This window comes from Tursiops truncatus, chromosome 5 (assembly GCF_011762595.2).
Source record: "Tursiops truncatus isolate mTurTru1 chromosome 5, mTurTru1.mat.Y, whole genome shotgun sequence".
In the NCBI taxonomy this organism is placed as follows: domain Eukaryota; kingdom Metazoa; phylum Chordata; class Mammalia; order Artiodactyla; family Delphinidae; genus Tursiops; species Tursiops truncatus.
Genome location: NC_047038.1, coordinates 78,144,648 through 78,162,499, shown reverse-complemented (window position 1 = coordinate 78,162,499; position 17,852 = coordinate 78,144,648).

Genomic DNA, 17,852 nt, shown 5'->3' with positions numbered 1-17,852 from the left:
TAACTTATGGATATAAAAAATATAGTTGTAATAATTACAAAGTCAATGTACAAATCAATCAATTAGATAGAGTTAAAGAGAGGATTAGTGAACCATAGGAGATATGTCAGAAGTAATTATCTGTGATTGTTTTCATGTCCTCATACTCCCAGGAAAAGACTGTTTATAGTCATAGTATCAGGTAAATTCCAGAATTGATTTTAAACCAGTCAAAAATCAATCAGTGTCAATTTGTTTCAGTGATCATGCTTCTGAAAGTTAACAAATCAATGACAGCCACATAAGGGTCAGAAAGTCTACAAGGGATTTAGTCCAGTGAGCATGTTTCTAAGCTGATGACAACCAACCTACTACCATCCTATAACCAACATAGCTTTCCCCCAAATGCTTTCCAAAACCTCAACACTTTGCTTTCCTCAATGAGACTTCGCTTTTCCATTGTAGCTTGCTCTAACTTAAATAATAAATTTAGTTATCTGGTTGCAGATATTCAGTGGGTGTTGCTGTCTTCAACAACCAGAATGCAGCCTAGAGAGGCAAAATGAAGGCAAAAACAAGATAAGAGATGTGAAAGATGGAGTGAGACTATCAACTACTCAAGTAAGGGACCAAGAAGAAGATGAGTGAGAAGAGTGTCAATAATCAAAGAAATTACGACTGACAATTCTTCAGGACCTCAGTCATAAGATCCAAGAATTCTAACAAGTCCCAAGAGTGATTTTAAGAATCACCTAAGTGTATCTAGAGGAAATATATAGGACCAAACATAGAAAAACATAATAGAGCCAAACCAAGAGAAAAACAAAATGAAACAAAACCAAAACAACCCCAACAGATCACCTACAAGAGAATGGCAACAATATAGCACAAAGCTCAATATCAAAAAAACAACCCAATCCAAAAATGGGCAGAAGACCTAAATAGACATTTCTCTAAAGAAGATATACAGATGGCCAACAAATACATGAAAGAATGCTCAACATTCATTAGAGAAATGCAAATCAAAACTACAATGAGATATCATCTCACACTAGTCAGAATGGCCATCATCAAAAAATCTACAAACAATAAATGCTGGAGAGGGTGTGGAGAAAAGGGAACCCTCTTTCACTGTTGGTAGGAATGTAAATTGATACAGCCACTGTGGAGAACAGTATGGAGGTTCCTTAAAAAACTAAAAATAGAACTACCATACGACCCAGCAATCCCACTACTGGGCATATACCCTGAAAAAACCATAATTCAAAAAGAGTCATGTACCAAAATGTTCATTGCAGCTCTATTTACAATAGCCAGGACATGGAAGCAACCTAAGTGTCCATCAACGGATGAATGCATAAAGAAGATGTGGCACATATATACAATGGAATACTACTCAGCCATAAAAAATGAATGGAATGATATTCTTAATATTCCAAGAGAAAATATCTCTCATCTCCTAATTGTAAAAAATATATTCATCATTGCTTAAAGATAAAATGTTTACTTCCCTGGGAAAATAGAATAATCACATTTATTGCAACACATAGTCTCAAAATACATAAAGTAACATTAATACGTTAACATTTTTTTAAACTGACTACAATTGAGTGAGTTTTTAAAACTACTATTTTGGTAATTGATAGATCAAGGAGATAAACACAAAACTCATACAAGTAGAAGAAAGTAAAAGGGTATAAGTAAGCTTGATTACTGGGCACAGAATATCAAATAAATGTGGAAACAATTTTTCCAAAGCATTTATTGAACAGTTAGGAAAATTAAGTACATTGTAGGACATAAAACTAGATTAAAATTTTTAAAATTGATAATATTCAGAACACATTACCTGATCAATTCAATAAAGTTTATATACAATTATAAAAGATACTTAGGAAAGATCCACACATTTGAATATTAAAAAAGAAACTTCAAAATACAGATTTCAGAGAGGAAATCATAATTGAAAAGTGAGAATTGTGAAAGAACAATGGAACCTAATGTGGTTTTTAAAATTTTACTCTAAATGTTTTTCACTCTACCTAGAACAAGTTCTATTCAAAACATTCTGAGTTTTTTCTTTATTCCTTTTCTCCGAACTTCTGTTCAAATCTCATATTTGAATTATTTGTCTTTAGTGTGCATGTATATTTCATTTTTTAGTAGATTTACCATGCTATTTTCCCTTTCAAAACATGAAAGGGAAAACATAAGCATATGTTTGCTTAGTAAACATAGGCAATAATAATTTTGTTATTTGGAAATCTGATGTTTTCAATATTATGTGAATACCATTAAGTTCTACGTGTCATCCAGTATTTCCAAACATATCAGAAAAGGAAAGATCATGTGCCTGTATCTGAATAAGAAAACATAAAATAAAATTAAAATGGCAGCCAAAATGCTGCAAATACAAAAATCAAAACATAATTATAGATAGTGAATTAAGAGGTAAACAAAAAGTCCTTGAAGAATAATAAAGCAGAATTAGAGACAAATGAAACCTAAATTATGTCAGTGCTTCAAAAATCAAATGTACTGGACACTGGAAGAAATCACATGGTTTCTTTGGAATATTATTTTCTCTAAGAAAAAGTGATTTTGTTTAAAGATCACTTTTGCTGACCCTACAAGAGCAGTTTTATATGAAGTTTCAGAGTTAAGACAGTTAATTCCAAAAACTGGAGTGAGTGTTCAAGTATGCAAAGGTTTCTTGGCATTTATATTAAAAAATGCAAATCATGGTCCTAGAATGTGTTTGTTTTCCCCTCTTCTTCCCTCTCTCTCAAATTCAGATTATATGTGGAACATTGGATAGCTTTTTAGAAACTTCAGAAAACTCTATTTTCAAAGTACAGTCTATCCTCATTTCTTGTGAACAAATCACTTCCTAAAAGAAACTCAATTATTGATGATACAGATAATGTTTTGTTAAAAGACTCTAGAATTTTTTCCATTAATTTAGTTGTATGTATATGGTGAACTTCCTTTTTGCTCAGTCTTCCTTTTGCAGAGTTTCATATGAAGAACAAAAACATCTGAGCACATTAATGGGGCATACAAATTGAGAAAGCAAGACTTGGAATTTCCCCTAATTCAGCAGTTTAGATAATGCTATTAAAGATGATAAAAGTGTTTCATTTGTCATGCAAAGAAAAATAAAGTGTAAGATTGTTTAAGACAGATATATCTTTTTAACTACTTTTACTGTTTCATTTCCATGCAATAACAAATGAACATCTAAAAAGCATAATCTTCCCTTAGGGCTGAGATGGCAAGTGAATTTTGCAATCACTTTAAATGGAAAATACATTTCATTTAAAAAGTAATTTCATCTATATTTTTGTGCTCCCTTTTGAAATAACATTTGATGATTTAATTCCAAAAAAATCCATATTGCTTTGCATGTCAGTGATGCTAAGTAGAATATAGCATCTAGATATGGTTATTATGTCAAGATATGAAAGCTAAACTCAATTTTTCCCTTTCAGATATTCACCTAAATAAATTTTATAAGGCGTTCATAGTTGTTTGAGAGATATTTTCTGTTAATTTTTTTCTATTCTCTTCTTGGTCATCTTGTAATACATTGTGTGTGTGTGTGTGTGTGTGTGTGTGTGTGTGTGTGTGTGTGTGTTAATTTAACAAAGGAGAAAATATTCTCATATAAAAATAATACCACTGAAAATATTTGGTTATATGTACCATATATCTAAAATGTCTAATCTAGTTTCTATAGTAATTAATTGATCAATTTGCAGACGTATTAGCATAAAACTGCACATGTTAGGAATTTTCAAAAACAACTGCCTGATGTTTGGTTTGCCTGATTTTTCTGGTGATCATTATAACATTGGGTAAGTCAAGCAAGTGATCATTTTTAGTTGTTAGTATAGTTAAGCAAACTGGGTATAGTGAGTTATGACTCTCAAATAGTAATCATACTTCTATGTCAGCCTGGCTTATTCTGTCTAGTAACTGTCATAGAACATGTCCGTTCTATTTCTCTTGCATTAAGAGTTAAAAATGTATGCTTTTCAAATCTAATTATGATAAACTGAAACAAACAGTTGTGAAAAACATCAGAATCACAAAGTTTTCAATAGGATGGAATAAAAATTAAAATAAATTGGGTTACCTGTGGAATCCCACTCTTAGTTTGAAAGCAGTGATGCTTTGAAAAAGGATGGGCCCATCTTCTTTAATAGCTATTTACACACACACACACACACACACACACACACACACACACCTATTTTAGTTGTTTATAATTTAAATATAAATTAAAGTATGTGACAACCAAAATTCTAATGAAATCTTATCCTAATTGACAGGAATAATTTCCTAATTTCTCAGTAGAGAGAAGTACTCATCTCACATGATCTAATCCTAGTAAAAACATATCAATAATGGAGGGTTCAGCTTGTTATATTTCATTATAAGACAGTTGAGAGATTGGAGTATTTTAGTAATTACACAGACATGCATTGAGCATCTACTAGAAAGCAGACAACATGCTATGCAGTGGATGTCATACACACAAAATTTAAAGACATAGTTTTTTCTTTAAAGAGAGTATACCATAGACTGGATACAGGGAAAAGTAAGTTGGCTACTGTAGGATCTTGATTCAATTAATTCTATCGCTTACTCACTGAATAAATCTATACCTGACTGCCTACTAGATACACTTTCTATTGTGAAGAAGTTAAGTTGAACCAGACAGCTAACGCGGGAAATGAGTCATTTAGCACAAAAGGGTTATAACCACATTAAAAGTGATCAGTAATGGTGAATCATAGATGAAGTAGATGAGTGCGTTGGAGAAATAAAGAAGTTCATGTAGAAGACAGCATTTGCAAGTAGACCATGAATAATGCCCATGACTTTGCTATGATGAAAGGGAGGGAAATAAATTCTAGGAAAGGAAACAAAAAGTAAACAAAAGAAATTATGGGATGCACTGTGCATGTGTTGAAGAGCACAATGGGAAATATTAGGCAAGTAAAATTGAATTTTGGCTGCAAGAATCTTTTCTATTTGTCTAATGAATCTGGGCATTATTTTCCCTTCTTTAAAGCATGAGAATAGACATATCAGAATTTTGCTTTAATAAAATCAGAATTACAGGTATACATATTTTATTTGGACTTGGTGGAATTTGACCGAAGATGAGTTTGGAGACCAGATGGGTCACCTGTTGGGCAGAGGAAATAGAAAACAGGATGGAGAGGCAGATTTAAGTATTGGAATAACAGGATTCAGAAATTACTTGGATGTGAAACTATAACAAGAAAGAAGTAAAATTAAGTTTTGGACCTATGTGGTTAGGAAGATGGTGATAAAAGAAACTTATGGAAAATAATACAAAAAAAGAAGTTGTAGGGAAGATAAATTAGTTAATACTGGTTGTATAAGGTAGTTATGCCAAAGTGGAAATGCTGTGCAATGACTTGGGCACCTGCTACTACTAATAAAGGTGCTCAAAACTAAGCTATTAATTTGCAAGTCTTAAATTTGTCAAAGGGGAATATAGGGGAATAGATTTGAGGTCATATTCTTAAATTAAACCAATATTTGTTATAATTAAGAAAAAATATATTGGATCAGAATCGGGGGCACAGGATCTTCAGAATCGTTTCCTTTAAACAAAGGGCATAGATTTAAAAGTTTCCGGGAATTTGATATAAAACTGAGTATAAAGACAATAGCTTGCAATAGTATATTTTCTCAAATTTGCCAGAATTATTCCTATGCAGCGACTATAACCAGTAGCTGTACATATTTTTAATATTAAGGGGCCATGAAAAACACATGTCACAACTTTCTTCATCTGCTCCTATTCTATGTACATACTTAGCTTCTGTTAAGTTTATGTGTTCTGGGCAAAATAAATGAGGGATGTGTGGCCTGTGTGTGGTGTTTTCCTGCCAACTTGTATGCAACTTGAAATGGTGCGTGGAAAGGGAAAAAGCATCAGTGGCAAAACTTAAAATAAATCTTTTGTTATAAAAACTTGAGTTAAATAGGAAAGAGACTCAGAAGAGAAGATAGAAAAGGCTGGTGGTACTCAATAATGGTGGATAGAACCTATGTATTTATATTATTTCCATAATTATATTGTATTACTAGGAATAGTAGACTTGATAGGATTTTTCAAAGTAAAAGCAATGATTTGGAGAGTTGGTTAAAATTCTGGGAGACAGTTATGAAAATGGAAAGAAGTTTATGCTACTAAGCAAAGTAGAAGTTGCTAACCATACATGCAGGTGAATTTATCTGAGGAAAAAAATTCCCAGTTCTGCTGTTGAGAACCACTTCTTTTGGTAAATAAAGAACTATTCATGGCTATTTGGTAGATTCCAAAATAACCACAATAATTTTTAACTTGCTTCCCATCAAGGGACAAATCCATTTTTCTCTCTTGAATCTGGTCTTAGAAATTGCTTTGTGACATTGTACCAAGTTTCAAGAGATGTTGCAGCTTCCCATCTTATTTTGGAATTTTTCAACCAGCATGTGGAGGGGACTGCTGGATGAAGAAAGACAGGTAACAAAGTCACCCCTGGCATTCTGGCCAAGAGCCTACTAACCACCTGATAAGTGATCAAGGCTGCATGAATGATCCCAATAGAAGTATGCTGAGTAGGCTTGGATCAGAATTACACAGCCAACCCACTGAAAGGTTATTGTTTTAAGCCACTAAAGTTTGGGGTAATTTGTTACATTGCTAAAAGTAACTAAAACATACAAATAAAAGCCTTCTTACATTTAGAAAGCCTCTGTACCCATTCTTCTGTGTTCTCAGTTCTCGAACTCCAAAAGATATAATTAGTCTTTATTTCATATGATACTCTTTCACATGTTTGACATTACCATTGTACAACTAAATTTTTATTCAGAGAGGGCACGGGTTTAATGAAAGTCATACCTCTAATTAAAATTGTCAAACAATGAAAGAAATGACATTATAAGGAAATGAAATATTTTCACTAAAATTTTTGTATACTCTAGGAAGGAATTCGGAAAGAGATAAGATGAATAAACCTGGGTCTAAAATGGAAATGCTTACAGATCAGGAAGGCAATAGAAATGAAGGTGTTTCATCAGAAAGTGATAACAGTGAACCAAAGAGAGCACTCAACATTCAGCACAAGGAAACTAATACCATGCCAAAATGCGAACCTAGATTACTTAGATTTTCTCACATTTTGAGACAAAGTGAAATATAAGTTTTACATAAAAGTCAGCTAAGTTTTAAACGTTAGCAATTAATTCAGTTTAACATTGTACTGGGAGTTCTGATAAAAGGATTTTGTACAACTGAACTACATATTTGAATATTAAGTGTGTATGTACGTGTGTATAGAAAAAATATAGTCTGATTTGTGATTATACAATACTTTGGATTCTATAAAGCAATAGAAAAAATGAATAGGGTTCTTTGGTAAACGTTCTAAAATAGAATGCATCAGGCATTATCAGTCTAGTAGATCATGAATTTAACTGCTTTTATTAGCAATGTTTCATTACTACATTTTTCTTTAGGAAGGTGAAAAATAGGAGTAATAATATACAAAACAATAAAGTTTAGGGAAAAGGTTGCTTGTTATTTTGTTTATATTTTGTCAAAATAAGCAAGTAGAAGACCACTCAAATAATACATGTTTAATGTGGCATTTATAAAATTCAATTTTATATATATCAGATGATATTAAGTAGTATTGATTTAAATAGCATATATAAACCATATTTTGATAGCTAAGGTAAAGGATTAAAGATTTAAGAAATGGGAGAGGAGGAAGAAGAAGAGGAAATAGAAAAAAATTTTGATGAAGTCACTGGATATTGGAAAGACAGGGCATGCATATTGTGGAAGCACAGAGGAGTCACATGCTTTGTTGAGTACATGCAACCTAACTACAAATTCTACTTCTGGATTTCCTTTTCATTTTCACAGGTGCAAATGGCAAAAGGATTTACAGTGAGACTTTTCTAGGTTCATAACTGATCTCTTTACAATCTGTGATATCAGGAGACTTATTTGTTAGTAACTCCTAGTTTATTGATACTTAGGCATTAATGCTAGAAAATGGGAGTCAAGGTACATAGAATAATAAGAGGATTTTGAGGGGTATAGTCTCAAATTGGGAGAGGCAGGCAGCCATGATATAAATGAGTACTTGTCACATTTATAATTGTATTTACCTACCACAAACAATTCAAAATTAGCCAGTAGACTCTCAAATCACCCAATAACATAGCATAATATGTACAAATCTCTTTCAGTTATGAATGGCATCTCAGAAGTCAACTGGAGTACTGAGCCCAGTAAAAATAAGTTTAAATAAAATAGATTTGGATTTCAGGAAAATACTAGTAAAATGTCTCTGAATGTATCCACAAGTAAAAATTGCAGTATCTTAAAATAACAAGTAATAATGATCAAAATCAAATTGATAAAAACATATCCAGGTTTAATTTTGGGGAAGTGAAAACTAACAGCAGATTTTGTGCTACATTTTGTATTTTAAAGGTAGGAAAGGGACTTCCCTGGTGGTGCAGTGGTTGAGAGTCCGCCTGCTGATGCAGGGGACACGGGTTCGTGCCCCGGTCCGGGAAGACCCCACATGCCACGGAGCGGCTGGGCCCGTGAACCATGGCCGCTGAGCCTGCGCATCCAGAGCCTGTGCTCCGCAACGGGAGAGGCCACAACAGTGAGAGGCCCGCGTAAAAAGAGTTAAAGGTAGGAAAATTTTTAGCTAGCTGAAGTTGAGATTTGCCTGGGTAGAAGGCAAGAAACCTCTATTAATTTTGTCTCTCTCAAAAATCAATAATTGGAGTTTCAATCTTCTTTAAGGGAATCTGAATTCTTCTTCTTTCTGTGCAAAGAAATAAACTTTTCGTCGTGGTCTCTGTCATATGATTTACAGGTTTTGGGCCTGAGACATTGGGGCAGCAAGTCAATAATCTGTTTTGAAAATCCTGCTGAGACTAGGGATCATCTAATACAAGGAATTCATTCAGAATCAATCCACTATTTAGGAGCAATGTTCCTTGTTCTTGTCAGAGCTACCACCTGGGATAATTTCTCTAGAGCTCCTGATAGTTTGGCATCAGCACTCACTAGAGAATAAGAAAAGACTTTAAGTCTGTGAGGAATGGTTGGTATGGATGTTTCAATGCTCTTGTTTTGGCATAAGAGAAAGGGTGAAACAGATGCCTGTGCTGGTTGGAGGCTAAGATGAAATAGAGTGAATCATAAATTTATAACAAATTATGCTCCGTAAGAAAGCTCTCATCTTTAAAAGCAAGGGCTTCCTTTTTTAAGCTTGTTAATATTTTGTTATTATTCTAACACTTAACTGATTTACTATCTCATCTACTAAATATAGACAAGAATTGGCAAATAACAAAGAAGCAAACTAATACATCAAAAAGAAAATTAGAGGTCTCTAACCAACTGTTTGTCCTGGATTCATTAACAAAATTTTCAGGAGAGGTCCTTGCTTTGATCTTTTTTGTTATTTTAGACACAGTTGTAAGAAAATTGGTTTTCTGGTTACTCTTTCTATGAGTTTAAAAGGAACAAATTAGATGGGGCATTGCTCTTGTCCTGGTCACTGCAATAGCTCTAGGAAATTATGAAGTCACATAGCTCAAAGTAATTATTTATGCTCATCAAAATGACTGTGAATCAGAAAAACAAAAAAACAGTCCTTCATTTTAAAATACATTTTTATCAGCATGGTGTGAAAACAGAAATTATGCTTAAATATAAGCTCATGTTATATGAAAAATTCACAAAATGAATTTTGGGACAAAATTGAGTATAGTCAAATATAATTTCTACAACCTAAATTGAACCATATACAATTGCAAAAATATTCAATATCTAGCTATTAAGCATTAACACTTAAATAATGTGAACATTCAAAATTCATCTATTGTGGGAGCAAATGAGACATTTCAGGACACTATTGAAAATATACAATTTAAATACTTCAATAATAAGTCATCTCTATGCATAAAATCAATATTATGTTCAATTTATAACATTTTCAGATTTTTACTTAATTTTAATAATGTTTAAGAAAGTTTGACATTAAATATTGTTAAGAAAGAATATATATCAAATAGCCAGGAATCTAAAGGTAACTTTGGAAGTAAAACAAATTAAAAAAACATTACACATGCCATAATGTATGTTTTTGGTTAGTTCAAATATCTTTAACATTAAAAAGATATATTAAAAAATACCTGAGTTAAGTCCCTTGAGACCCAGTCACTCCAACCCCATGACTCTCAAATATTAAATTATATTATTTTGTACTACAGTAGTGGTAAGGATGCCTGATTTCAGATTTGAGTACTTGGGTTAAAATCCTATCTTTTGTACATACTAAGCTCACTGGGTCTCAAACTTCAGGATGCATTAGTATCACTTGGAGAATTTTTTTGGAAATTCATACTCTTAACTCTGTGAAGAGATTTCAATCTAAAATGGAACCCAAGGATAGGAAATTGAGACTCTCATGCATGCTCCCTCAAGACTTCAACTTAGGAACTGAGAGACTGATTTCCTGTAAATGTCTGACTTACAAAACATTAAGACTTATCTCCTCAGGGAGTGGCTAAGATGGCAGAGTAGGAAGAGCCTGAGCTCATCTCCTCCCACAAGCACACCAAAATTAAAATTATTTACAGAGTAACTAGTGATGAGAAAGTCTATAAGACTAGAAGAAAGTATTTTCTACAACTAAAGATACAAGGAAGGAGCTACAATGAGACATGTAGGAGTTATAGAGACATGGTATAGTCAAGATCCATACTCCTGGGTGGGTGAGCTACAAATGGGAAGATAATTACAATTATAGAGGTTTTCAGAAAGGAGCAAGGGATATGAGACCCACATTGGGCTCCACAGCTTGGGGGTCCTGCACCAAGAAGACAAGCCCCCAGAATGTTAGGCTTTGAAGGCCAGTGGGGCTTACTTTCAGGAGAGCCAGAGGGCTTTGGGAAATAGAGACTCTACTCTTAAAGGACACACATAAAATCTCACATCATTTGAAAGAAGCCTGGGTCAGACCTCCTTGCTGATATTGGAGAGCCTTCTGGAGAGGCAGGAGGCAACTAGAGCTCACCCTGGAGCCCTGCAACCGGAGACCCTGGAACACAGACCACAGATCTTCCTACCTGCAGACTAACTCAAGCTTTGGTACACCTCAGACACCACAACCAACTGTGTGAGAAAACAGCCCCACACACTAGCAAACAGACACTAGATCTGGGACCACAGACCCAGGAAATACCCAACATAAACATTGGCTCCACCCACCAGTAGGCCAGTGCTAGCCCTGGGACCCTGCAGCCAGCCTCCTCATGCTTTGCCCCAACCACCAGCAGCCCACAGCCTCCCAAAAAGGCAGGGTCCAGCAACCAATGAGACCAGGGGCTAGTCATGTATACCAGACCATGCACAGTAGTCAGCCTGCCACAACAGAAGGACTCATACAGCCCACATAGGGGGTGCCCCTAGAGCATACAGCTCTGGTGACCAGAGGGGAGTACACTGCTGGGACTCATAGAAGGTCTCCTACAAAAGGCCATTTCTCCAAGGTCAGGAAACATAACATACCTACCAAATACATGGAAATAAAAACAGCAAATTAGGCAAAATGAGGTGACAGAGGAATATGTTACAGATAAAGAAACAAGATAAAACCCCAGAAGAAGAACTAAGTGAAGTGGAGATGAGCAATTTACCCAATAAGGAGTTCAAGGTAATGATCATAAAAAAAAGATGCTCAAATAACTCAGGAAAAGGTTGAATGAACAGAGTGATAAGTTAGAAGTTTTTACCAAGAGTTAGAAAATATAGAAACAGCCAGAGATGAAGAATACACAAATGAAATGAAAAATACATTACAAGGAATCAACAGTAGATTAGATGATAAAAAGGAATGGATCAGCAAGCTGGAAGACAGAATAGTGGAAATTGCTGAAGCTGAAAAGCAAAAACAAAAAAGAAGGAAGAGAAATGAAGATAGTTTAAGAGACCTCTGGGACAATATCATGCATACTAACATTTGCATGATAGAAGTCCCAGAATAGAAGAGACGAAGGGGCAGAGAACATATTTGAAGATGCAATAGCTGAAAACTTCCCTAATTAGGGAAAGGAAACAGATATCCAGGTCCAGGAAGCACAAGGATTCCCAAACAGGAGAAACCCCAAGAAGACCACTCCAAGACACACTGTAATTAAGATGGCAAAAAATAAAAGATAAAGAGGATATTAAAAGCAGCAAGGGAACTCCCATAGGCTATAAACTGACCTCTCAGCAGAAACTCTGCAGGCCAGAAGGGAGTGCCATGATATATTTAAAGTGATGAAAGGGAAAAACTACAAGTGACAATTCTCTACCCATCAAGGCTTTCATCCAGATTTGATGGAGACATCAAAAGTTTTACAGACAAGAAAAGGCTAAAAGAGTTCAGCACTACCAAACAAGGTTTACAAGAAATGTTAAATGGACCTACTAAGCAGAAAGTCTCAACTAGAAATATGAAGATTATGAAAAGAAAAATCTCATTAGTAAAGGCAAATATAGAGTAAAGGTAATAAGTCAAACATGTACAAAACTAGTAGAAACGTGAGAAGGCAAGAGTAGTAAAATCATCTATATCCACAATAAGTAGTTAAGGGATACAAAAAACAAGAAAATGTAAAGTTTGATGTCAGAAATAGTAAACATTTGCGGGGAGAGTAAAAAGCATGCTGTTATAATATATTTGAAATTAAGAGGTCAGCAACTTAAAAATTATATTTATATAATCTATAACAGAAATACACACAAAGAATCAAAACATAACACAGGATAGTCATCAAATCACAAGGAAGCAAAAGAAGAAAGATGGATAAAAAAAAAAGAAGTGCAAAACAATCAAAAAACAATTAAAATGGCAAGAAGTACATACCTACCAATAATTACTTTAAATGGACTAAATGCTTAATATGAAAAGAGAGTGGCTAAATGTATACAAAAACAACACATATATATGTTGCCTATAAGAGCCTCCCTTCAGGTTTAAAGACACAGGTTTAAAGACATACACAGACTGAAAGTGAGGGGATGAAAAGTTATTCCATACAAACAAATTTTTAAAAAGGTGTAGCAATACTTATATCAGAAAAATTAGACTTTAAAACAAAGACTGTAATAAGAGACAAAGGAGGACATTACATAATGGTCAAGGGATCCATTCAACAAGAAGATAATATGATTTAAGAATACATGCACCCAATATTGTAGCACCTAAATACATAAAGAAAATATTAAGAGAAAATAAGGGAGAAATTGACAGTAACACAATAATAGTAAGGGACATTAATACCCACTTGCATCAATGGACAGATCATCCAGACAGAAAAATCAATACAGAAACACAGGCCTTAACAACACATTAGACAAAATGACCTTAATAGATATATGTAGAACATTCCAACAAAAACAGCATAATACACATTCTTTTCATGTACACATGGAACATTTACCAGGATAGATCACATACTAGGCCACAAAACAACCTCAGTGCATTGAAGAACAATGAAATCATATCAAACATCTTTTCTAATGATAAAACTATGAAACTAGAAATCAACTATAAGAAAAAGTACTACAAAAAACCCCCACAAACACGTGCAGGATAAACAACATGCTACTAAACAATGAATGAATCACTGAATACATCAAAGAAGAAATAAAAATATACCTGGAGACAAATGAAAATGAAAACACAATAATGCAAAACTTACATGACAGAGCAAGAGCAATTCTAAGTGGGAAGTTTATAGCTCTTACAAGCCTACCACAGAAGTCTTAAATAAACAACCTAACCTTACATGTAAAGTAACTAGAAGAGAAGAACAAACAAAACCCAAAGTTAATAGAAGGAAACAAATATAGATCAGAGCAGAAATAAATGAAATAGAGACTAAAAAATAGGAAAGAGTAGTGAAACTAAGGGCTGGTTCGCTGAAAAGATAAACAAGCTTGATAAAACTTTAGCCAGATTCATGACGAAAAACACAGAGAAGGCCCAAATCAATAAAATCAGCAATAAAACAGAAGTTACAACTGAGATGACAGAAATACAAGGGAGATACTAAGAGATCACTATAAACAAATGTATGCCAATAAAATTGTCGACCTAGGAGGAATGGACAAGTGCCTAGAAATGTATAATCTCCCAAGACTAAACCAGGAAGAAATAGAAAATAGGAATAGACCAATTGCCAATAATGAAATTGAAAAAAAAAAAAAGAAACCTCTCAACAAACAAAAGTCCAGGAGCAGATGGTGTCATAGGTAAATTCTACTAAACATTTAAAGAGTTAACATCCATCCTTCTCAAACTAGTCCAAAATATTTCAGAGGAAGGAATACTTCTGACTGCATTCTATGAGGCTAGAATCACCCTAATACCAAAACCAGAAATATATACCACAGAAGAAGAAAATTACAGGCCAATATCACTGAACATTGGGTGGGTGACAAAAATTTTAGCAAACTGAATTCAACAATGTATTATAAAGACCATATACCATAATCAAGTGGGATATAGTCTAGGGATGCAAGGATGAGTTAATATCCACAAAAACTGATGTGATACAATCCATTAACAAACTGAATATAAATCAGAGGGTCATCTCAATAGATGCAGAGAAAACATAACAAAATTCAACATCCATTTATGATAAAAACTATCAACGAAGTGGGTATGGAGGGAACGTACCTCAACATAATAAAGACCATATATGACATGCCCACAGCTAACATCATACTCAATGATGAAAAGCTGAAAGTATTTCCTACAAGGTCTGGAACATGACAAGGGTGCCCACACTCACCACTTTTACTCAACATAATAGTGAAAGTTCTAGCCACAACAATCAGACAAGAGAAATAAAAGGAATTGAAATTGGCAAGGAAAAAGTAAAACTGTCACTGTTTCCAAATAACATGCTACTATACATGGAAAAATCTAAAGATGCCACCAAAAGACTACTAAAACTCATGAATGAATTCAGTAAAGTTGCAGGATACAAAATTAATATACAGAGGGACTTCCCTGGTGATGCAGTGGTTAAGAATCCATCTGCCAATGCAGGGGACACGGGTTTGATCCCTGGTCCGGGAAGATCCCACATGTTGCAGAGCAACTAAGCCCATGCGCCACAACTACTGAAGCCCACATGCCTAGAGCCCACGCTCTGCAACAAAGAGAAGCCATCACAATGAGAAGCCCATGCACTGCAAGGAAGAGTAGCCTCTGCTCACCGCAACTAGAGAAAGCCTGCAAACAGCAACAAAAACCCAACACAGCCAAAAATAAATTAATTAATTAAAAAATTAATATGCAGAAATCTGTTGCATTTCTATACACAAACTGTAAGAGAAATCAAGGAAGGAACTCCATTTATAATCACATCAAAAAGAATAAAGTACCTAGGAATAAAATTAAAGAGATAAAAGACCTGTACTCTGAAAACTCTATGATGCTCATGAAAGAATTGAAAAGGACTTAAACAGAAAAGTATACCTGCTCATAGATTGGAAGAATCAATATTTTTAAAATGATCATACTACCCAAAGAAATCAACAGATTGAATGCAATCCCTATCAAAATATCAATGTCATTTTTCACAGAAATACCCTCAATGAACTCACCAGTAGCTTGCTACAGCATGTTTCCCAAATTGCAATTCCTCTGCTGTTCTGGAATAACCTCAACGTCTGGTAATTTGATCTTGCCTGAGTTTAACTTTTTTATTTAGGTCGACAAGTCCCACAACCCCAGAGAGTCTTAGAAAGCAGATCAGGGATGGGATCTCTCACAAATCAACATTTTAAACTATATTCACAGGAATTCTGTATGCAAAAAATCAATGATTTGTGAAAAGCTGTTCTATTTGTGTCACTTTGATTAAGTTAAATAACCACATAGGGGCCACTTTTTATCATTTATAAAATAAAAATAAAACAGACCCTATCTCAAGGATTGCTTTTAGTTTTAAATGAGATAATACATGAAATGAATTTAGAACAGTGCCTAGCATTAATAAAGCACTCCATCAAAATTATGTATTTTTGGTTCTGGTTGTGGTAATTTTATACATGGTGATGAAGGTAATAGATGACATCTCCTCCTTTCTTTTTAGACAATGATCAATACCTACATGAAAACGCTTTAGGGGAAGTTGTATTCAGCAGACAGACCTAGGTTTTGTTGGGACAAGGAAATATTGGAAAATTAAGGAGATTGGAAAATTGTTAACCCTATTGTAGAAGTGCTGGATAGCCTAATGGTTCAATTGGAGATATGGGAGCATTAGGTATATATTTTAGTACCAAAGAATCACACATAAATATGTGGTCTACTATAGTCTCTCATTCTTTTGCTAATACCTTTAACTTGATTTCATTATTTTCTTTCACTCCCATCCCCACCTGCCAAAATTCCAATATGAGATTAATCCAAATGACTGCCGTCTAAACATCTATGTAAGCACTTCTGGAGAAAAGTCACCTCATTTTATAATATTGACACTCCTGTAGGAGTAACTATGTAGGCAAATTAGTCATTATTGACTAATAATCATAGTCATAGTCATTAGTCATATTGACCCTGGAAAAATGTAAATAAGCTTGATGGTGAGGAATTATTTATTTAAAGTTTCAAATCAAAAAGAGTTAAAAAGAATCAGATGCTCTAGCAACCTTGTGGATCTCTCTGGATGCCTTCTTTATTCTTTCATGTGAAGAACATGACCAGTGACAGATCTGGGACAAATATTTAAGCTGCATGACCAGCAAGGCAAAAAAGAATTTTCCCCAAAATAACTTCAATTAGAAATATCTCAGGGAAGAAACCTGATTGCTTCAACTTGTCATATAACTATCCATATAGTTGTTCAGTGACTATTATTATTATTATTATAAATTAAGACTATGGCCTTTCTAAAACTGTATTATTCTCACCTATTTTTCTACATTGAATACACTATAAACTTTACCAGGAAAAGAACAGTCTTGTAAAGTCACCATTACACCTCCCAAGCTTAGGACAGGGTCTAATAAATAGTAACTATATAGGCAATGAATGGGTTAAGAATTTCAAAACTTTCTGCAGGTATGATAAATTTATATTTCTGATGATAATTTTCTATTACTGCATGAGAGTCTACGATCTTAAAATTGACTAGTTGTATTTTACTTCTTATATTTAGGTCCTCCCTCAAATGATTTGACTATTTTTTTAAATGCCTGGATTATAGAAGTGTTACATCTGTAACCTCATTAACCACTTAAATTCTTCTCAGAACTAAGCCTACATGTTGTTATCATAAAGAACTGCCTGTGGGTGTGATGGAGCATTTGTTAAGCAAAAGGTTATATACACATGGAGTAAAATGACTCAAGCATAAAGCTAAAGTGGGAGCAAAACATACTTTGACCTATGATTTTTTTTAAAGTTTGCCAAAGCCAGATGAGATCAAGATATTCTGTTTGTCAAATTGGACTTACAAATGTGCTCTCGGAACGGAATTCATTCGTGTATGTGGGGGACTTACTGTACAGTATTGTTAGCTATAGTCTGGAACTGAAATTTTAATTTAATTGAAATTTAAATACCTACATGTGGCTAGTGGTTACCAAATTGGACAGCACAGTTCCAGGATGTATTGTAGGTGAAGAAAGGAAGGTCAGAACTGTGTGCATATCATGTTCCCATTATAAAAGAGAGGGGGAGAACATATGCATATTGGCTTGTGCATGCATAGATCTCAGGGAGAGAGAGAACTGAGAC